Below are 24,114 nucleotides of genomic sequence, written 5' to 3' on the forward strand. Positions count from 1 at the left end.
CAGTTCAGAAACATTTGAGTTTAGACCTTCTGCTGTTTCACTGTCTGTATTTTTTAATCCTCCTTTACTATTCCTGATGCTCTTTCATCTCCCCTTTAACCTTTATTTTACAACTGCAATAGCGATTAGCACTACTACATTATGGCTACATTGTTCTAGATTTGAAACCAAGGCCCAGATATTTTCATGTGCCACACAGTGCATCCGGAAACTATTCACAGTGCATCACTTTTTCCACACTTTGTTATGTTACAGCCTTATTCCAAAATGGATTAAATTCATTTTTTTCCTCAGAATTCTACACACAACACCCCATAATGACAACGTGAAAAAAGTTTACTTGAGATTTTTGCAAATTTATTAAAAATAAAAAAACTGAGAAAGCACATGTACATAAGTATTCACAGCCTTTGTCATGAAGCTCCAAATTGAACTCCGGTGCATCCTGTGTCCCCTGATCATCCTTCAGATGTTTAATTGGAGTCCACCGGTGGTCAATTCAGTTGACTGGACATGATTTGGAAAGGCACACACCTGTCTATAGAAGGTCCCACAGTTGACAGTTCATGTCAGAGCACAAACCAAGCATGAAGTCAAAGGAATTGTCTGTAGACCTCCGAGACAGGATTGTCTCCAGGCACAAATCTGGGGAAGGTTACAGAAAAATGTCTGCTGCTTTGAAGGACCCAATGAGCACAGTGGCCTCCATCATCCGTAAGTGGAAGAAGTTCGAAACCACCAGGACTCTTCCTAGAGCTGGCCGGCCATCTAAACTGAGCGATCGGGGGAGAAGGGCCTTAGTCAGGGAGGTGACCAAGAACCCGATGGTCTCTCTGTCAGAGCTCCAGAGGTCCTCTGTGAACAAAGAAGAACCTTCCAGAAGGAAAACCATCTCTGCAGCAATCCACCAATCAGGCCTGTATGGTAGAGTGGCCAGATGGAAGCCACTCCTTAGTAAAAGGCACATGGCAGCCCACCTGGAGTTTGCCAAAAGGCACCTGAAGGACTCTGAGACCATGAGAAACAAAATTCTCTGGTCTGATGAGATAAGATTGAACTCTTTGATGTGAATGCCAGGTGTCACGTTTGGAGGAAACCAGGCACCGCTCATCACCAGGCCAATACCATCCCTACAGTGAAGCATGGTGGTGACAGCATGGTGGGGATGTTTTTCAGCGACAGAAACTGGGAGACTAGTCAGGATAAAGGGAAAGATGACTGCAGCAATGTACAGAGACATCCTGGATGAAAACCTGCTCCAGAGCGCTCTTGACCTCAGACTGGGGCGACGGTTCATCTTTCAGCAGGACAACGACCCTAAGCACACAGCCAAGATATCAAAGGAGTGGCTTCAGGACAACTCTGTAAATGTCCCTGAGTGGCCCAGACTTGAATCCGATTGAACATCTCTGGAGAGATCTTAAAATGGCTGTGCACCAACGCTTCCCATCCAACCTGATGGAGCTTGAGAGATGCTGCAAAGAGGAATGGGCGAAACTGGCCAAGGATAGGTGTGCCAAGCTTGTGGCATCATATTCAAAAAGACTTGAGGCTGGAATTGCTGCCAAAGCTGCATCGACAAAGTATTGAGCAAAGACTGTGAATACTTATGTACATGGGATTTCTCAGTTTTTTATTTTTAATAAATTTGCAAAAACCTCAAGTAAACTTTTTTCATGTTGTCATTATGGGGTGTTGTGTGTAGAATTCTGAGGAAAAAATGAATTTATCCATTCTGGAATAAGGCTGTAACATAACAAAATGTGGAAAAAGTGATGCGCTGTGAATACTTTCTGGATGCACTGTATGTATCTATGTGGGTTTTTTCTTGAGTATTTACTTACGTTTGTCTACACTCCTAGAAACATGCATGATAAGTTCATTGGTGATTCTAAACTGGCGCAGAGTGTGATGGCATGTGTACACGAGGACTGGCACCCACGTTTGCTACTGCCTTGACCCTGAACTTTCAGACTGCAACACTCCATTGAATTAAGTTTTGTAACAAGAAAGACACGAGTACATCAAAAAAAGGTTTGGGGCAGCCATCCATGTACAATACAGTTTATTTTAGTACAGCCCAACATCACACAAGAAGTGCCGCAATGGGCTTTAACAGGCCCTGCCTCTTTATAGCCCCCCAGCCTTGACTCTCTAAGAAAAAACCCTTGTAGGGAAACAATTGAAGAAACCTTGGGAAAGGCAATACAAAAAGAGACCCTTTCCAGGTAGGTTGAGTGTGTAGTGGGTGTTAAAAAGAAGGGGGTCAATGCAATACAATACACAAAACAGAGCACAAGTAATCCTCAATACAGTATAAAAATAAAAATATTACAAGTATGGAGCAGAATTTAACAGTAAATGATATCACATCATAGGATTTGGATTTGTTCAGTGGGTGCTGGAGACCTTGGCCATCAAGCTGCCTCCTCCTATTGGCCATTCCACAGCTGAGACAGCCAATCCAATGAAAGGGCCCTCTATGTGATGATTCCTGCGATCCTCCATCAGGGATGACTTTACCTTAGCCAGGCAAAACAATTTGGCAGGTGGACTCCAAGTGCCACATTTGAGTACCAAGAAGAGAAACAGAATAGGTGAGAGTTAGTATCAAATTCTAATTATCATGTTACTTATGTTTTAGTGCTAATGACTAACAACAGAGATGCAGTCTGCACAGTTAATCAGCAGCTCTAGGCAGGGTGTGCTAAACTGAAATAGTGAGTCTTCAGCTGGAATCTGAATGCTGATACCGAAAGGACATCTCTTATAGTAGCAGGCATATATTGTGACATGGCTGCCAAAGGTTCATTTTGGTGAGTTGTGTTCAAAACAGAATGGAATTTACTTTGATAAAATGGTGGCTTAAAAGGCTGTGACAGAAAGTGAAGTCATCTGGACTTGAACTGGACGTACTGTCATTGAGACCAGAAGTGACGTCAACTATAGCACCTGAACCGGAAGTGACTTGGTCCATGGCTCCGGTGCCGGTAGTGACATCATCATTAGCACCGCTACCTAGTGGAATTTCCCGGTGATAGTCTGCAGAGGATGGAGAGAGAAAGTTAGTGCATCTCGCCACCCTCTGGTCTGGTGTGGTACTACTATTATTCCGGCCCTCTAGCTGCCTCCCAATAGCATGTGTGTGCCAGTGTGATTAAAGGATGTTAACTTCTGCTACTTTAACTTTCATAGCTTTGGATGGAAATCAAGGAGGCTGGATGTGTTATGGGGCTTTTATATCGTAATGGGCACAGCAATTTGACTCAGTAAATTAAAAGCTTAAGGGCCCGAGTGTTCTGAAAGGCCCACTCTTAGTGTTATCATTTCACAACCCAAGAGACAAATATGAATTCCAAAAACACCACAAGTTGATTTTTCTGCTCTTTTATTCTTTAAATATCCCATTTGTCCTGAACTTTTTACTTTAACTCTAATTTTCTCTTGACCTTCGCTAATCTATTATTGTGTCTGTGATTAATGCACTTTCTCAATTTACTCAGATAGTGAATTCATTCGTTTATCAGTCTTTATGTATAAAGCAGACTAATCTTATTTTTCCAGTCGGTTGGATTTTCAATGCCATTTCTCGAGGAAGGAAAAAAAAACTGCACAGCAGACATAAATGAAATCCCTAGAAAATGCAACAACACTATGTCAGGTATTCTTTGAAATATGAGAGTCAGAACAAACACATCATTTTTATAATCCACAGTCCTAATTAAAAGTGTATTTCATGGTATTACACTCTTGAAGGCTTCGCGTCTTTAGGGGAGATAAGAAATCCGCAGTGTTTTAAATGAAATTGATCAGGCTCTCTTTCTCTCACACACAGACACACACGCACCTTTATATTTAGTGCTGCTTTAAGTGTGCAAACCATTGTGGAAGAATTTTGCTATGAAGCTCTTTTTCACCCCTGGAAAAAATAAAATATTGCACATTTTTTTCATTAAGAAAAAATAATGTGTAACAAACTTGTAAATGCCATAATGTTAATATACATACAGTACAAAATGTCCAATGACCGCTGTGATGGTGCAGAATCATCACACCTCCTTCGTGTGACATATTTGAAGACAGTCGCCACCACACAGCCTTATGTCTCAATTGGGACACGTCTTTGAATACAAGGGTCTGGCAATTAAGTTCGCAGACTCATGCTAGAAAAGGTGCTCGATTCCTCACTGCTGAATATCATTACAGTCACTGTATTATTGTATTATTTCCCTCTACTTATCCTTTACCTGTTTTTCTTCATGGGTAAGTGTTCGTTATCGGGTTGGTCTACTGTTGCACATTAAGATTAACACACACATACATAGCTATACGCATACACACAGACCCTAACCACAACAGTAACCCCATAAATGACACACACACACAGCTGATTAACCTCTAGCACTTTAAACCACACAAGTGCTTTAGAAATAACACAGCCTGTCACTCTCTCAACACTTCAAGAGACTTACTTATTATCGGCACTAACAACATACAATGTTTTAATGATATCTCAGACCTAAATATTACTTTTGGTCTACAAGAATACATGTAAACATACAAAGGTTAAGCATCCTTGACTATAGGCCATTTTACAGCCAAGAATGCCTTACTTTACTTCCTGTTCCCTACTATTGAGTGGAGCTCTCACCCTCAGCCTTAATAAACCTCACAGCACAGAGGTAAAAGCAAACCTCTGGCCGCACCAGGTGCTCAAAGAAATCTAACTTATTACTTCAATCACACTAGACATTAAGACAAAGTATAGAAAGTTAAAAGCAGCATGGTATTTATTACAGGAATAATAATAATAATAATAATAATAATAATAATAATAATAATAATAATAATCACTGGAATAAAGAATAATGGAAAAAAGGACTGATAGAAAAGTCTGGATATACAGGGTGGGCCATTTATATGGATACACCTTAATAAAATGGGAATGGTTGGTGATATTAACTTCCTGTTTGTGGCACATTAGTATATGTGAGGGAAACTTTTCAAGATGGGTGGTGACCATGGTGGCCATTTGGAAGTCGGCCATTTTGGATCCAACTTTTGTTTTTCAATAGGAAGAGGGTCATGTGACACATCAAACTTATTGGGAATTTCACAAGAAAAACAATGGTGTGCTTGGTTTTAACGTAACTTTATTCTTTCATGAGTTATTTACAAGTTTCTGACCACTTATAAAATGTGTTCAATGTGCTGCCCATTGTGTTGGATTGTCAATGCAACCCTCTTCTCCCACTCTTCACACACTGATAGCAACACCGCAGGAGAAATGCTAGCACAGGCTTCCAGTATCCGTAGTTTCAGGTGCTGCACATCTCGTATCTTCACAGCATAGACAATTGCCTTCAGATGACCCCAAAGATAAAAGTCTAAGGGGGTCAGATCGGGAGACCTTGGGGGCCATTCAACTGGCCCACGACGACCAATCCACTTTCCAGGAAACTGTTCATCTAGGAATGCTCGGACCTGACACCCATAATGTGGTGGTGCACCATCTTGCTGGAAAAACTCAGGGAACGTGCCAGCTTCAGTGCATAAAGAGGGAAACACATCATCATGTAGCAATTTCGCATATCCAGTGGCCTTGAGGTTTCCATTGATGAAGAATGGCCCCACTATCTTTGTACCCCATATACCACACCATACCATCAATTTTTTTGTTCCAACAGTCTTGGAGGGATCTATCCAATGTGGGTTAGTGTCAGACCAATAGCGGTGGTTTTGTTTGTTAACTTCACCATTCACATAAAAGTTTGCCTCATCACTGAACAAAATCTTCTGCGTAAACTGAGGGTCCTGTTCCAATTTTTGTTTTGCCCATTCTGCAAATTCAGTGCGCCGATCTGGGTCATCCTCGTTGAGATGCTGCAGTAGCTGGAGTTTGTAAGGGTGCCATTTGTGAGTAGCTAATATCCGCCGAAGGGATGTTCGACTAATGCCACTCTCCAGTGACATGCGGCGAGTGCTACGCTGTGGGCTCTTGCTGAATGAAGCTAGGACAGCCACTGATGTTTCTTCATTAGTGACAGTTTTCATGCGTCCACATTTTGGCAAATCCAACACTGAACCAGTTTCACGAAACTTAGCAAGCAGTTTGCTAACTGTAGCATGGGAGATGGGTGGTCTCGTAGGGTGTCTTGCATTGAAATCTGCGGCAATGACCCGGTTACTGCGTTCACCAGACATCAACACAATTTCTATCCGCTCCTCACGTGTTAACCTCTGCGACATGTCAATGGCTGTAAACAAAGAGAAACTTGTAAATAACTCATGAAAGAATAAAGTTATGTTAAAACCAAGCACACCATTGTTTTTCTTGTGAAATTCCCAATAAGTTTGATGTGTCACATGACCCTCTTCCTATTGAAAAAACAAAAGTTGGATCCAAAATGGCCGACTTCCAAATGGCCACCATGGTCACCACCCATCTTGAAAAGTTTCCCCCCCTCACATATACTAATGTGCCACAAACAGGAAGTTAATATCACCAACCATTCCCATTTTATTAAGGTGTATCCATATAAATGGCCCACCCTTTATACAGTCTTACGAAAAAGCTTACGAAAATGTTACAGGTGACAAGGATGAATGTCGCAGGTGGCTTGTGATCAAGCATTCATAGTTGCTCATGATGCTTTTCTGATGACCAGTGATGTCTTCGTCCGTTCTTCTTCCTCCCTCCTTCCTTACTTCCTTTCGCACTTACTTTCTATATTACTCCTCAGACAAGGCATATTTATTCTAAAATTGTACCCGGGGGGTTTTGTAAAATGTGATTGTTAGATATTCTAATTGGCTGTCTGTCACTATGAACAATTAATTCACTGCCCGTTTTCCCAAACAATAAAACTTTTGTATGTTCTCTGAGGTGTCACTATGTCTTCCTTTCTCAGGCTGTAAAATAATTAGATGTCCATCCTTTCTCAGGTTATAAAGTAATTGAGCCAGCATGTCTTCCTTTCTATGTTGGAACAGCTGTTCTAAAAGTGAGGTATAACTGGGAAGAAGACCTGCTTTGATTTGTCCTGAATGTTGTTCATCTGTTGTCTTGTCTTGAACAAAATATAATGGAAATATAAACCAAAATGTACAGATCTGGTACCCCACAAAAGTCACCTTCAAAGTAATTCCCTTGCACCGACACCATCAGCAAGTCCACCCTTCAGAGCCATTTTGGAACTCTTTTTCCTGGAATGGCCATCAGAGCTGTGGTCGTGTTACGCTTGATGACCTGAATGTCATCAAAATGTTTTCCTTTCGATATTTCCTTTATCTTTGGGTAAAGAAAAAAGTCATTTGAGGCCAGATCAGGTGAGTATAGAGGGTGCTCCAATACAGTTATTTGTTTACTTGTGTGATGGGCGATCTCTGGCTGGGATGCCAGCAGGATGAAAGGTCAATAGGGGGAGAGAGCATCTCTAGGGCATTACCTCCCCTGGGACACTACAGGGCAACCCTCCTGTGTGGCTGTGGCATCACCGATTCCTGCATGGCATGCCGGGACTTGGAGTCTGGTACAGCCTTGTTGGGTTCAATGAGGGGAGCTGCAGAGCCCTACAGTGTACTTCCAACACACCTGGGAGTGATTCCAGGTAATACCGGTGAGCCACCTTGAACACTCCCAGGAGTACAGTCGTGGCCACATTTTTGTGTTGGTTGTCACAGAGTGTGCTGCTTCAGTGTTTTCAGATCTTTTTGTCAGATGTTTCTACAGTATGATATACTGAAGCAGAATTAGAAGAATTTCAGAAGTTTCAAAGGCTTTTATTGACAATGACATGAAGTTTAAGTAAAGAATCCATATTTGCAGTGTTGGCCCTTCTTTCTTTTTCCAAGACCTCTGCAATTCGGCCTGGCAGGCAGGCAATCAACTTCTGGGCCAAATCCTGACTGATGACAGCTGCCCATTCTTATCTAATCAATGCTTGGAGTTTGTCAGAATTGGTGGGTTTTTGATCATCCACCAACCTCTTGAGGATTGACCACAAGTTCTCAATGAGATTAAGGTCTGGGGTTTTTCCTGGCCATGGACCCCAAATTTCAATGTTTTGTTCCCCAAGCCACTTAGTTCTCACTTTTGCCTTATGGTCCAGAGCTCCATCATATTGGTCACCAAACTGTTCTTGGAAGGTTGGGAGTAGTTGCTCTCTGAGGACGTTTTCGATATTTTCTCTACAAGAAAGTAAATCGGACTCAGGTAGGTCTAAAACGTTGAGGTTCATCAAAATCTCGAGGTCAAATTTTTGGACGATTACAATACTTTCCCTATACTATGTATACGAGAAAGTAAAAAGGTTTTGTTCTTCACAAATATGCCTTCTCTCTTTCAAAGAATCTCCATAGAGCACAATGGCAAAATTGAGTTTCCTAAAAAAACATAAGGCAATCCAAGTTGAACACAGTCCCAAGGAAGGAAGTCCAAAGCCAGAGCAGGGAGGTCAAAAATCCGGACAAAAGCACACAAACACAGAAAAAAACACAAGAACTCACCAACCTGATGGAGCTCATTTAACATGAACCACCAGGGACTGTGGAAGACTCTCCGGATTTATAGGGTTGAGGGCAGTTCCCAGCGGTGATTGGCAAGTAGCCCCACCACTTGGGGAACCACCCACAAAGCACAATGAACAAACCCAAGGAAGGTTACATACAGTCAAAGTAAAAAGTATGTGAACCCTTGGAATGATCTGGTTTAATGCATGAATTGGACTTAAAAAGTGATCTGATCTTCATCGAAGTCACAGGTCCTGATCTACACGATGAGTTAAGCCAATGACACACAAAACATTCTACTCTTTCATGTCTTTATCTTACAAACGTATTCAACGTTCACAACGGTAGTGGAAAAAGTAAGTGAACCTTGGGATTTAATAACTGGTTGACCCTCCTTTGGCAGCAATGACCTCAACCAGGCGCTTCCTGTAACTGCAGATCAGACCTGCACATCGTGCGGAGGGGGAATTTGAGCCCAGTCTTCCCTGCTGAGCTGCCTTAACTCTTCCATATTCTTTGGTCGTCTTCTCTGTGTGGCTCTCTCTCTTCAAGTCATTCAACAGGATTGAGATCTGAGCTCTGACTGGGCCACTCCAAAAGGCAGAGTTTGTTCTTCTGAAGCCATTGTGCTGTGGATTTGCTGCCATGTTTGGGCTCGTTGTCCTGTTGCATCACCCAGACTCTTCTGAGCTTCAGTTGACAGACAGACGCCCTCCTATTATCCTGAAGAATTTGTTGATAAACTTGAGAATTCGTTTTTCCCTTCAATGATGGCAAGCTGTTCAGGCCCTGATGCAGCAAAGCAGGCTCAAATCCTGATATTCCCTCCACCATACTTTACCGTATTGATGATGTTTTGATGATGATATGTGGTGCCCTTATTTCGCCAAATGAAGTTCTGCTTGTTCCTCCCAAATAGTTCAATTTTGGTTTCATCACTCCACAAAACATTTTCCCAGTACTGTTGTGGAGTGTCCAAGTGCTCGATGAGTAATGTTCTTTTTTGATAGCAGTGGCTTCCTTCTTGGTGTCCTGCTATGGACTCCTTTCTTGTTCAGTTTTGCATATAGTTGACTCGAGAACAGAGATGTTAGCCAGTTCTGATGACTTCTTCAAGACCTTTGCTGTCACTCTAGGTTACTTCATTCCTGACTTTGTGTTGTGCTCTTGGGGTCATCTTGGCAGGGCGCCCACTACTAGGCAGAGTAGCCACAATACCAAACTGTCTCCATTTATAGACAACTCGCCTAACAGTAGACTGAGGAATATCTCAGATCTTTGAGAGGACTTTGTAACCCTTTCCAGCCTTATGTAGATGAACAATTCTCCATCGTAGCTCTTCAGACAGCTCTTTAGTGTGAGGCGTGATTCCCATCTGGATATCCTTCTTGTCAAAAGCTCAAATTCAAACTTTATCGTGTTTTTGATCAATTAAATTCATTCTAGAGCACACCTCTGAACTGTGTCATTAAATGGACTCCAGGTGTGCAAAATTTGGACTGCAATGAGCTTTTTAAAAAGTCATTAGCTTAGAGTTCACTTACTCTATCCAATCTTCAGTTTCACAGTTTGAATGATTTATTCAATATGGTCAAAAATTCTCTGAAAATCTGTGTACAGTATCTTTAGTTATAAGAGACGGTATTTGTTCATTATTGGGACTGACATGAAGATACAACCGTGTTTAATATGGGAATTAGACAGAAACAGAGAGAATTCCTAGGGGGTCACATACATTTTACTTTGACTGTATATAACTACAATTAAAAACAAAGGAATATAGTGCAACAAAACAAAAGTAATGTTAACCCTTAAACTGCCACATACTTGGGCAGTTAAGGTATCCCCGGATGCCACTTTTTAAAATCACAATTCACCAAGAACATGTGAAACAGAGCACATATTTTTTTCACGCAAAGAGCATCAGAATTACTGCACCACTGATCATTTTACACATTTTACGCCTTCAACACCATCCAAACCTCTGCTCCTTAGGGACAAGCTGACAGAGATGGGAGTAGACTCACACCTGGTGCCATGGATCATGGACTATCTTACAGACAGACCTCAGTATGTGTGTCTCGGGAACTGCAGGTCTGACATTGTGGTCAGCAACACAGGAGCACCTCAGGGGACTGGACTTTCTCTGGTCCTGTTCAGCCAACATACATCAGACTTCCAATACAACTCGGAGTCCTGCCACGTGCAAACGTTCACTGACGACACTGCTATGGTGGGCTGCATCAGGAGTGGGCAGGAGAAGGAGTATAGGAACCTAATCAAAGACTTTGTTAAATGGTGTGACTCAAACCACCTACACCTGAACACCAGCAAAACCATGGAGCTGGTGGTGGAGTTTAAGAGGACCAGGCACCTCATGGACCCTGTGATCATCAGAGGTGACTGTGCAGAGGGTGTAGACCTATAAATACCTGGGAGTGCAGCTGGATGATAAACTGGACTGGACTGCCAATACTGATGATCTGTGCAAGAGAGGACAGAGACGACTATACTTCATATGAAGGCTGGGGTCCTTCAACATCTGCAATAAGATGCTGCAGATGTTCTACCAGACGGTTGTGGCGAGTGCCCTCTTCTACGCGGTGGTGTGCTGGGGAGGTAGCATAAAGAAGAGGGACGCCTCACGCCTGGACAAACTGGTGAGGAAGGCAGGCTCTATTGTAGGCACAGAGCTGGACAGTTTGACATCCGTGGCAGAGCGATGGGCGCTAATCAGACTCCTGTCAATCATGGAGAATCCACTGCATCCACTGAACAGGATCATCTCCAGACAGAGGAGCAGCTTCAGGACAGACTGCTGTCACCGTCCTGCTCCATTGACAGACTGAGGAGACCCCACACTATGCGACTCTTCAATTCCACCCAGGGGAGTAAACGTTAACATTATACAAAGTTATTGTAGTTATCTATCTATTATATAGTGCCTTTTTATTTATCTATTATATAGTGCCTTTCTATCTATCTATCTATCTATCTATCTATCTATCTATCTATCTATCTATCTATCTATCTGCCAATGAATTGTAAAAACTATAAAAAACTACTGGAACAATATGTTATTATATGTAGAAGGTGCAACTGACACCATTGATGAAATTCAGTAAATCAACTGCACTTGAACTGTCTGCACACAAGCACACAGGGGCCAACGCTGATGCTGGCATGCCAGTGTAGTGCAGCGGCTGAATGCCAGGGACAGTGATGCTGATTTGCTAGGGGGTACCAGTGGTCATGAGCTGGCTGCTCAATAAATGGACGGCACGGACTGATCAGCTCCGGCGTGCTGGAAAATTGCACTGGGACCTGGGAACCTACTATAGCCATTGGCGGCATTCAATGAATGTATATCACCGAATATACTCGGCTCTTCTGTGCTGGCAAATTGTATTGGGAGTCGGCTATAGCCACTTCCAGTGATTTAAGGGTTAACATAAATAAAAGAAACCAAAATGAATAAAACACGTGTAAAACATGAATTTGAACACCAGCCACGGGAGCAAACCCTGAATTAGACACAACAATTTGTTGATGGCAAACTGTCAGTTCCCGATGGGTTCCCAAATGCTGACACAGAATCAGAAAGCATGTCGGCAGGAATTCAATCACAAGAACTTGAGCCTTCTTAGAGAATCCCTGACTTTTTCGTTATTGGGTGTGAAATTGTGGGTTCACCACCAAGACCCTGAAACCGGATAAGAGTCCATTGTAATAAAAAGAAGCATAAGGGGAGTTTTCTGGGATGTAAAAGGGCATTTTGCTGTTGGAATTCATGCCAGGCAAGTCAACCATCACTGGAGAAACCTAACCTACAGTTCCACAGTGAAGTCTGTACAGGAGGCCATCAAACAGAAATGTCCTGGTGAAATGTCAGAAGGCATTTTTCTGCTTCACCAATTTACAAATCCCAATAAATTAAAGGCTGTTATCAGGGAGTGTGGCTTCACCATCCACCATACAGTCGAGACCCACAGCCTCAGTAATACAGATTACATACTCACAAAATGGGCATACACAGCTCCTCCTAGGAGAGTGTCATCTTCCTCCTCTTCCGACTCCGACACCCAAGGGGGATTTGGAGGGCTTCCTGTTAAACCCCAACCCAGAAGTACTTCCGGTGCCAACTGCCTGTCACTTCCGGGTCAGGTGGAACCTGAGTCTTCACTTCCTGACAGCTCCCCCCTGGTGTTCCCCATGGAGCCCAACAGGATAGACTTATGAGATGACAACTCCCATGATGCCCTGTGGTCTTCCATACTGGGGGATGCTGCCACCCAGTGTATGGGGAACAACCTGCCTGTATGTAAGAGGCAGTATCCCATTGACCCATACTGTACACGAAAAGGGTCCATTACTTATCCTGTTTGAGATGCATCATCCATTTTGTCCTTTAGCATTCCAGCTGGGTATGTGATTCCCATCCATGGCTGCTGGAATGCCAGCTCTGATGCTCTTCCCTTCTGTGCAATTCATTGTGTTGGCCTTCCAGCTAGCTAAGGGAAGGGAGTTCATCTCGGCTGGAACGCCGGTCCATCTCTTACAGGGATTCAGAAAAATATTGACCTTTGATCCAAATTGGATAAAATTCAAGAAAGGCATGTGATGATTAAACCTCCTGTCTCCTCACTGTGAACACTTGTACAGTCTGCCGACTAAATTACAGGCAGAGAGACAAGACAGCAGGCGAGTTTTAACAAAAGCAGCTTTCTAAGTCTTAGTCAGAGAAAAAGCTGCAAAGAAAATGACTGAAAAGTAAAGCCCTCTGATCATCTGATAAATCCAGAGAGCTTGTAACGGCCCTTGAAAGCTGATTCACTGTTAGAAGTTTTGTTTTGTCTTGTCAGGGTGTCGTTGAGTCTTTGGTGTTTAGATATGAACAGCGATCGCATTATTAAGAGATCTTCATCCACAAATTGAATTACTCGGCTTCCCAAAACGAGCTTGTCGTGTGACAAAGTAAGTGCACCCCATGAAAGGTTTCTCCTTTCTTAAAATATGCAAACATATCGAGATTTGCAAAGCGTATGTTTTTTCATTATTTAATTTGATATGGGATTCATAAGAGCTTCCTTTTATTAATACATGCATTTCAAAATACATTCCAATAGATACTTCTACTGATGTGAATTCTACTTTGATGACTTAGATTTCATATCATCTTAGACAGGTAGCACAGCTAGTATATCAAGAAATGACTCTCTTTCTAACTAATTTTAAAATTAATTCCAAATTCATCATAATTGACTTTACATGGTGTCATGCACGTGGGCATGGGAGGCAGCTAAAGGGATCGAATGAGGGTAATTCCATGCCAGACCAGGGGGTGGCAGAGTGCACTGAACCTTTCTCTTTTTCTTCTACGGACCAGTTATGGGAAATATTCACTGGCCCCGATGACATAACATCTGGCTTTGGTCCCTGTTATGGTGTATAAAATCTGTGCATTTTGCTTTCCATTATATTTTGTTCAAGACAAGACAACAGATGAACTAAGACAAATTAAAGCAGGTTTTCTTGCCTTACACCTTACTTTTTGTTCATAGTTTAGTGCTAATTTGGTTTACAGCCTGGGAAAGGATGCTGAGCTGATACCTCAGGCTATTGATTACTTTATGGACGGACATGTGGAACAACAGTTTGGCTTACAGCCTGGGACACGAAGAACTACTGACACCTCAGAGTACATCAAAGGTTTTGTGGTGTGGGAAAACAGACAGTGAATTAATTCATTAATCATTTTGACAGCCAGCCAATCAGGTGCATGTGTTGTGAAACCAAGGCTTAACATTTCATAATAAATATGCCGTGGTTTGAAAAGCAAGATAGAGAGGAGCAAAGGGAGAAGAAGAAGAGGAACGGATGAAGACGGCCCTGGTCGTCAGAAAGGCATCATGAACATCAATTCCTAAATCAAATGCCTCCCTGGGACATTCATCCTTGTCATCTCTATATTTTTCGTAAGCTTTTTCTAAAGACTATATATTCAGACTTTCCTATCAGTACCTATTTTCTAGTATTCTTTGTTCTTGTGGTATTATTATTATTATTCGTGTAATAAATACCGTGCTGCTTTTAACTTTCAATGCATTGTCTAAATGTCTAGAGTGATTGAAGTAATAAGTTAGATTTCTTTGAGCACCTGGTGATTTTTGCCATTATTTCTGTGTTGCGAGGTTTATAAGGCTGAGAGTGAAGAGCGCTATACTCAACCGAAGGGACAGATACGATAAAGAAGGTATTCTTGGCTGATAAATGGCCTATAGTCAAGCGTGCTGAGTCTTTGTATGTTTAAATGTATTCTTGTAGAACAAAAGTAATATTTAGGTCTGAGATATCACTAAAACATCGTATGCTGTTTGTGCCGAAAATAAGTGCTGAATGACAGGCTGTTATTAATATGGCACTTGTGTGGTTTAAAGTGCTAAGGGTTAATCAGCGTGTGTGTGTCATTCATGGGGTACTGTTGGGGTTAGGGTCTGTGTGTGTGTGTGTGTGTGTTCAAAGTGCAACAGTAGGCCAACCCGATAACAAACTTGACGAAAACACTTACCATTGAGGAAACAGGTAACGGGCAAGTAGAGGGAAATACCACGATAATACAGTCCCGATGACATCACATCCCGTTCCGTCATGTCCTCTGCCTGACTTTACAACCGCCATTTTGTCTCTCATGAATCAGTTCTGTTATGGACTATATGTTGAAAACATTTCACTGCTGTGTTGTTGCACCAAACCTCCAGTATAAGGGGTGGTTACCCCAAACCTTTTTGTGGTGTTGTGTCCTTTCAAGCCTTTCCGTGAGAACCCTAAATCCAAAGAGGACTGTTTCATTTACGTTAGGTAGATTGCCCAGAGGGCACTGGGTGGTCTCATGGTCTGGAATCCCTACAGATTTTATTTTTTCTCCAGCCGTCTGGAGTTTTTTTGTTTTCTGTCCCCCCCTGGCCATTGAACCTTACTCTTATTCTATGTTAATTAATGTTGATTTATTTTGTTTTCTTATTGTGTCTATTATTTTTCTATTCTTTATTATGTAAAGCACTTTGAGCTACTGTTTGTATGAAAGTGTGCTATAGAAATAAATGTTGTTGTTGTTGTCCTTTCATTTGACATTCCATAAATGCCACTCTTCACTTTGTATGTTCAGAATTCACTTCTAGCAGTGCCTCAGAATTAACTTGGCTCCATTTATTATAGATTTGACTTGAGTCCATACGTATATTGAATATCAATTTTAATTTGTTACATTCTGAAAGTCATTATACTTGAAGCTCAGTCCATTAATGGCATTCAATGGTATATTTGTAAAATACTCAAATTTTGCACCATATGCACATTTTTGCAAATATTACACTTTTTAAGGTATATTATGTGAAAAGCTCCAATAGAAAAATGCAGTATGATAAGCAGAACAATAAGTGAAGAGTGTGGTTATTATTGGCAACATGCTGCCTATACAGCTTAGGCGCGCCACCTCACTTTCCTTATGTTTCTTTCTTCCTTTCTCATAATCTCAAAGCTCCCATCAGTTTTCCCGGGGTATCCACTGGTCTCTGTGGTTACAAGGCTTTGTCCCGCTGCTTCTCCATATCGAGTCTCTCTGTGTGGGGATTCACTGAATTAGAAAACCCTTCACAAGTTTTAATTGACCCGCCGTTAAGCTGCTACGGGCTTTTCAGGAGAGGGACCAGCGCTGGTCAGCATGGAGATGCAGCTGGGCATTGTGTGAAATCAGATCAGCCTGCCAGTTATAGGGAGTCCGGGATCTTCAAGTTAATCTGCTATTGAATTCGTCTGTATTTGTAATGAAGGAACACCGCTGTATGAAATACCTGTCAGAAAACATTTTCTAAGACTTCTGAAGATGTAGCTTCAGTAAAAAAAGAAAAGAAAAAAACAAAACAAAACATGGAAGCTCTTTTTTATGAACTCGCCTGCAGCGCTTTTTAATTTTACAGTAGTGTATTTGAACCAGTATGGCTCATAAAATTAAATTCTGTGCCGAGAATTGTCACACCACTTCACACACAGTAAATTTTAATGAAATTGAAATGTACATTTGGAGGAATGCTGCTGTACATTGTAGGTCTTCCAGGCTGGCATCTCATAGCCTCATGCACTGGCTGCTCTGCTGTCTGGATGCCCATTCTGCATGGGCGCTGGCCTGACTGACCAACTTGGCATAGAGAAGTTGGTTTAGGTTCTTGTGACCTGTTTGGGTTCTGAAGGTCTTGTGTGGGTTTTATGGCGGTCATTCTTACTACAAGACGGGTGATGATTGGCTTTGATGATGGTCCTAGCTTCATAGCAAAGGGCTAGACCCGTCTTCATGTCCTTTTAAAGATCGGGTGAGCAGAGGGGACGGCAGAAAGAAGCACGCTGGTTCAGGATTGAAGAATCTTGTCGGTGGAATTTTAATTTTCATTTTATCGACCAATTCCACATCCTTATTGTCTCCCAAACACATGCACAAGACTTCACGGTTTCTTTCCATGTGACGTTTCCCAGAATGGGGCCAGAAGACCACCTTACACACTGCAAAAAATGAAATCTAAGCAAGTGGAAAAGTATTTATATCATTGAATCTCATTTTATTTATTTTAAGACTCCTTGATTTATGAAAAAATTTATATTTATAATTATTTAGCTTGAGGGCGGCATGGTGGCGCAGTGGTAGCGCTGCTGCCTCGCAGTTAGGAGACCTGGGTTCGCTTCCCGGGTCCTCCCTGCGTGGAGTTTGCATGTTCTCCCGTGTCTGCGTGGGTTTCCTCCGGGCGCTCCGGTTTCCTCCCACAATCCAAAGAAATGCAGGTTAGGTGGATTGGCGATTCTGAATTGGCCCTAAAGTGTGTTTGGTGTGTGGGTGTGTTTGTGTGCGTCCTGCGGTGGGTTGGCACCCTGCCCAGGATTGGTTCCTGCCTTGTGCCCTGTGTTGGCTCCAGCAGACCCCCGTGACCCTGTATTCGGATTCAGCGGGTTGGAAAATGGATGGATGGATTATTTAGCTTACTTTAAGAAATCTTGTGAAGTAAAATTCGCTAACTAAAGTACCCCACTGACAGATTTTTGTTTTTTGCTCTCATTTAAAGTTTTTTTTGTCTAGTTTTTGCCTAAGCATTTCTTGCAGTGCAGTGTAAATTGTCTGTGCTCTCCTTTTTTTAAAAAAGAAAGAAGAAGAAGATAAAATGACCCGGGTTCGCTTGCCGGGTCCTCCCTGCGTGGAGTTTGCATGTTCTTCCTGTGTCTGTGTGGGTTTCTTCGGGGTACTCCGGTTTCCTCCCACAGTCCAAAGACACGCAGGTTAGGTGGATTGGCGATTCTAAATTGTCCCTAGCGTGTGCTTGGTGTGTAGGTGTGTGTGTGTGTAGTTTGTTTCCTGCCTTGTGCCCTGTGTTGGCTGGGATTGGCTCCAGCAGACCCCCGTGACCCTGTGTTCGGATTCAGCGGGTTAGAGAATGGATGGATGGATGGACTACCGTGACCTTGTAGTTAGGATATAGCGGGTTGGATAATGGATGGATAGAAGAAGATAAAATGCGAATTATAAAAGAGAGAATAGCTTGAGAGACCCGGTGAGTATCACATCAACTTCTCCTCCACCTCTTGAGTCCACACATTAGAACGTTAGGACAATCTGGACAAGAACAGGCCATTCAGACCAACAAAGCTCACCAGTTTCATCTACTTAATTCTTCTATAATAACATCAAGTCGAGTTTTGAAAGTCCCTAAAGTCCTCCTGTCTACCAAACTACTTGGTTGATTATTCCATGTGTCTATAGTTCACTGTGTGAAGAAAAACTTCCTAATGTTTGTGTAAAATTCACAGTTTTCAGCTTTGTTCCCGTGTTCTTGATGAACTCATTTTAAAGTCAGTCTTGATCCGCTGGACTAGTTTCCTTCATGATGTTAAACACTTCAAATCAAGTTTACTCTTCATCTCCTGTAAAGGCTCAGCTCTTTTAATCTTTCCTCATAACTCATCCCCTGTAGCCCTGAATCAGCCCAGTCGCTCTTCTCTGGATCTTTTCTAGTTCTCTTATGTCCTTTTTTGTAGCCTGAAGACCAAAACTGCACACAGGACTCCAGATGAGGCCTCACCAGTGTGTTATAAAGCTTGAGCAGAACCTCTTGTGACTTGTACTCCACACATCAAGGCGCTATATAACCTGACATTCTGTTAGCCTTCTGAATGGCTTCTGAACAATGTCTGGCGGTTGATAGTGTCAAGTCCACCACAACTCCTAAATCTTCTCATAAGGTGGACTCTCGATTTTCAGACTGCCCATTGTGTATTAAAACCTCACGTTTGTTCTTCTTATGTGTAACACTTTACATTTTATTTCCATTAAATTTCATCTGCCCTTAGGCTGTCTGCTGTCCAAGACCCTCTGTGATGATTCAACAGACTTGAGATTATCTGTCAACCCACCAAGCTTGGTATCATCTGCAAACTTAACCAGCTTGTTCCAGATGAGGCCTCACCAGTGTGTTATAAAGCTGAGCAGAACCTCCTGTGACTTTTACTCCACACATCAAGGCGCTATATAACCTGACAGTCTGTTAGCCTTCTGAATGGCTTCTGAACAATGTCTGGTGGTTGAGAGCGTCGAGTCCACCACGACTCCTAAATCTTCTCATAAGGTGGACTCTCGATTTTCTGACCTCTCATTGTGTATTCAAGCCTCACATTTTTACTTTCTATGTGTAATTCTTTGCATTTACTGACATAAAATTTCATCTGCCACAAATCTGTAGGCTATCTAAGTCCCTCCATGATGATTCAACGGATTCTCTGTCTGCCAATCCACCTATCTTAATATCATCTGCAAACTGGACTAATTCCCTTTATAATTTTTAACACTTCTATCATGTCACCTCTTAGACTTCTTTTGATTAAACTGTAGAGGCTCAGCTCTTTTAATTTTTCCTCATAACTTATCCCCTGTAGCCCTGAATCAGCCTAGTCGCTCTTCTCTGGACCTTTTCTTGTGCTGCTATGTCCTTTTTGGTAGCCTGGGGATCCAAACTGCACACAGGACTCCAGATGAGGCCTCACCAGTGTGTTATAAAGCTTGAGCAGAACCTCCTGTGACTTGTAAACCACACATCAAGGCGCTATATAACCTAACATTCTGTTAGCCTTCTTAATGGCTTCTGAACACTGTTAGGAAGTCGATAGCTTAGAGTCCACTATGACTCCTAAATCCTACTCATAAGGTGGAATCTCAATTTTCAGTCTTTCCATTGTGTATTCAAACCTTACATTTTACTTCCTATGTGTAACACTTTTCATTTACTAACATTAAAAGTCTTTGTCCTCAAATCTGCCCAAGCCTGCATGTACCTGTGTGACTATTCAATGAATTATTGATTATCTGCCAATCCGCCTATCTTGGTATCATCTGCAGACTTAACCAGCTTGTTCTTTATATTCCTATCCAAATTGTTTCTAATGAGAAATCAAGCAAAATGACACCTTTGAATGGCTAACTGAAAAGGATACAATATGCAAGCATTGGAGTCCACTCAGGCCACTTCTTCAGGCAAGATGTACAGAAAAAGTTCCATAGTCTGCCCGTTTTGATATTAGTGCTAGAAGTGCAGCAGCTGGCTGATATGGAATCCGGAAGAGATTGTGCATATGGCCTATTCATTAATGACCTCACAATGGATCGACGATATTGCAGGCACTGCAGGGCTGAACCTGATTCAGTTAGTTTATAACCTTTTGATGGATGGCAGGCTCATGATTTTTTAACCGGCTCATGGATGGCTCATGAATTATTACCCACCTGGGAGGCTGCATGGCCCAGAAAAAAGCCAAGCTGTTCCCTGCCTTTGCCAGGAGGTGGCAACCTCAGAGTGAATATGCTGGCATCCGGGCAGGGATGGACTTTCAGCTGACCCAAAAGTGCTTTCAACAGGCGGTGCCCTGGCATCAGAAGTACTCTAGGGGTCCAAGATAAAAAGAGCCTCTCGACTTCATCCAGGGGGTTGGAGTCGGGTGGAAGAAGACAAAGCTCACCTGGTAGGAGGAGAGTAATAGAAGAATGGATTGGAAGTGTGATTGTGTTTATTAAGAATCCGTTGTAAAGGTAATTAGTTTTAATCAACCTTTTAATTGTACCAGAACTTATGTCTGTGAGGTTGTGTCTTTGGTTTGGGGGTGCTGCAAGGCACCCTAGTGGTCACACCTTGGAAAGGAAAGAATTGTGAGGTGTGTAAAAAGATCAAAGTCTTTGAGCATTGTCATTCATTACAGGGGCAGTCGGACCTTCAAATGTCTATAATGTCACATGTCCCAAAACCCCACGTGTGCATTTTGACATAAATATGGATCATAAAAGGAACATAGAAGACGACGAAAGCAGAACATCATAAGAAGTGACATGAGAAATGAGACCATTTGATTAGAACATTAGAAACCATGAACTGTAAATAGCAGCAATCACTAAAGCAATAGCCGCCCAGGACAACATCCACTCCTGGACATTTGTGATTTTCAGTATGCTTTTCTAAGACTGCTTATTTCTTGACCTTGCTATCTATTTTATTTTCTGATATATCTGCATTGTTTTACATTAATAAATACCACATTACCTTTATAATTTTTAATACTCGGTCATTTATTTAGAGTGATTGAAACAATAAAAGGGCACCAAGTGTGGGGAAGATTGCTGCTTTCTTGCCACAGGGATTGTCAAGGCTCCTCAAGTTGCTCCTCAATAATTAGAACTACTGCGGTAAAAGTCAGACATTGTTCAGTTGGTAAATGAAATGGCTACTGGTACAACTCAAGACTTTGTCTGGATAGGATCTCTCTGTGTATGTGTGCGGAGAGAATTCTATGCGGATTGTGTGTGGAATATTCTGGAGTGACTGGCAACTAACATGACCTGAGACTTTGTCTGGCTAAGATTTATATACGTATCTATCTATCTATCTATCTATCTATCTATCTATCTATCTATCTATCTATCTATCTATCTATCTATCTATCTATCTATCTATCTATCTATCTATCTATCTATCTATCTATCTATTATATAGTGCCTTTCACATCTATCTATCTATCTATCTATCTATCTATCTATCTATCTATCTATCTATCTATCTATCTATCTATCTATCTATCTATTATATAGTGCCTTTCATTTTTTATCTATCTATCTATCTATCTATCTATCTATCATATAGTGCCTTTTACATCTATCTATCTATCTATCTATTATATAGTGCCTTTCACATCTATCTATCTATCTATCTATCTATCTATCTATCTATCTATCTATCTATCTATCTATTATATAGTGCCTTACATATCTATCTATCTATCTATCTATCTATCTATCTATCTATCTATCTATCTATCTATCTATCTACTGTATGTATTTGTGTGAAGAGAATTCCATGTGGAAAATTCCAGAGACTCTCACAACTGGTATAACCGAAGACTTTGCCTGGATAGGATCTCTGTGCATATTTGTAGCTGTGTTCTATGTGGAGTATACCAGAGTGAATTGCAGCTGGTACCACCTGAGACTTTGTCTGGATTAGATCTCTATGTTTGTGTGTGTGAAGGGCATTCTATGTAGAATATTCACTTACAATGACTTCCAATTTAGCCCCATTCTGTCTGACTAGGATCTCTATATATATTTGTGTGAAGAGAATTATCTGTGGAATATTCTGGAGTGACTGACAGCTGGTACCACCCGAGACTTTGACAAGATAGGACCTCTATATTTATAATAATAATAATAATAATAATAATAATAATAATAATAATCTGCAGTGGGTTGGCACCCTGCCCAGGATTGGTTCCTGCCTTGTGCCCTGTGTTGGCTGGGATTGGCTCCAGCAGACCCCTGTGACTCTGTATTCGGATTCAGCGGGTTAGAAAATGGATGGATGGATGGATGGATAATAATAATAATAATAATAATAATAATAATAATAATGGGCGGCACGGTGGCGCAGTGGGTAGAGCTGCTGCTTCGTAGTAAGGAGTCCCGGGTTCATTTCCCGGGTCCTCCCTCCATGGAGTTTGCATGTTCTCCCCGTGTCTGCGTGGGTTTCCTCCCACAGTCCAAAGACATGCAGGTTAGGTGGATTGGTGATTCTAAATTGTCCCAACTGTGTGCTTGGTATATGTGTGTGTGCACACCCTGCACTGGGCTGGCGCCCTGCCTGGGATTTGTTTCCTGCCTTGCTCCCTGTGTTGACTGGGATTGGCTCCAGCGGACCCCTGTGACCCTTTAGTTAGGGTATAGCGGGTTGGATAATGGATGGGTGGATAATAACAACAAATAATAATAAGTTTTATTTATGTAGTGCCTTTCATACACTCAAGGACACTTTACAATTCAATGAACACATTAACAAGACAGTAGAAGTTACATAAAAGAAAATTAGTAATCTTCTTCTTCTTTTGGCTGCTCCCATTAGGGGTTGCCACAGCGGATTGTCTTCTTCCATATCTTAAACAAGAAAATTAATAATACTCATTGAAGAGATCTGTTTTTAACAGGAGTGTTAAATGAATAATAGATTTTTCTATTATCTATCTAATAGGCTGAGAGGACGAACATTCCTAAATTTTAGGGGCTATCACACTGAAAGCTCTGCCCCCCATAGTTACTAGCCTGTATTTGGGTACAGTGAGTAACTTAGCGTCCGATGATCATAATGCACGGGCAGGAGTGTAAGGAAGCAGCAGCTCAGACAGATAATGAGGGGCTAAACCATGAAGGGCTTTAAAGGTGAGAAGAATAATTTGATATTTGATTCTTGAAGAAACTGGTAACCAATGCAGGTCATAGAGGACAGGAGTGATGTGAGCAGGTTTTTTAGTGTGTGTAAGTAAACGAGCAGCAGAATTCTGAACATATTGTAATCTATTAATATATTTAGTCGGGAGGCCATAAAACAAAGCATTGCAATAGTCAGGGCGGGTGGTGATGAAAGCGTGAATGAGTGTCTCAGTATCTTTCACACTAAGGAAAGAGTAAAGATGAGCAATGTTACGAAGATGAAGAAAATCTGTCTGTACGACTGAGCTAATGTGTGATTGAAAAGTAGGAAGCTGATCAAAGATGGCACCCAAATTACAGACTGATGCTGAGGGTTCATCCAGGATCCCATTGACATCAATCTTTATCCCACGAAGGGTAGAGAGGACAGATTTGGTACCAACTTATAAGATTTCTGTTTTATCAGGATTTATGTGCGCAGAGTGAATTCTGTTTGGAATATTATAGAGTGGCTGGCAACTGGCATCACCCGAGACTTTGTCTGGATAGGATCTCTGTATCTACTGTATGTGTGTGGAGAGAATTCTATGAGGAACATTCTAGAATGACTTGCAATTGGGCCCTACTCGAGACTTAGACCGGCTAGGATCTCTATACAGGTATGTATGTGTGGGAAGAAAATTCTGTGACTGACAACTGGTATCACCCGAGACTTTGTCTGGATAGGATCTCTATGTGTGTGTCTGAGTGTGTGTGTGTGAAGGGAATTCTATGTGGAATATTCTGGAGTGAGTTACAGTTTGACCACATTCAAGACTGTCTGGCTAGGA

This window comes from Polypterus senegalus, chromosome 2 (genome assembly GCF_016835505.1).
Source record: "Polypterus senegalus isolate Bchr_013 chromosome 2, ASM1683550v1, whole genome shotgun sequence".
NCBI lineage: Eukaryota > Metazoa > Chordata > Cladistia > Polypteriformes > Polypteridae > Polypterus > Polypterus senegalus.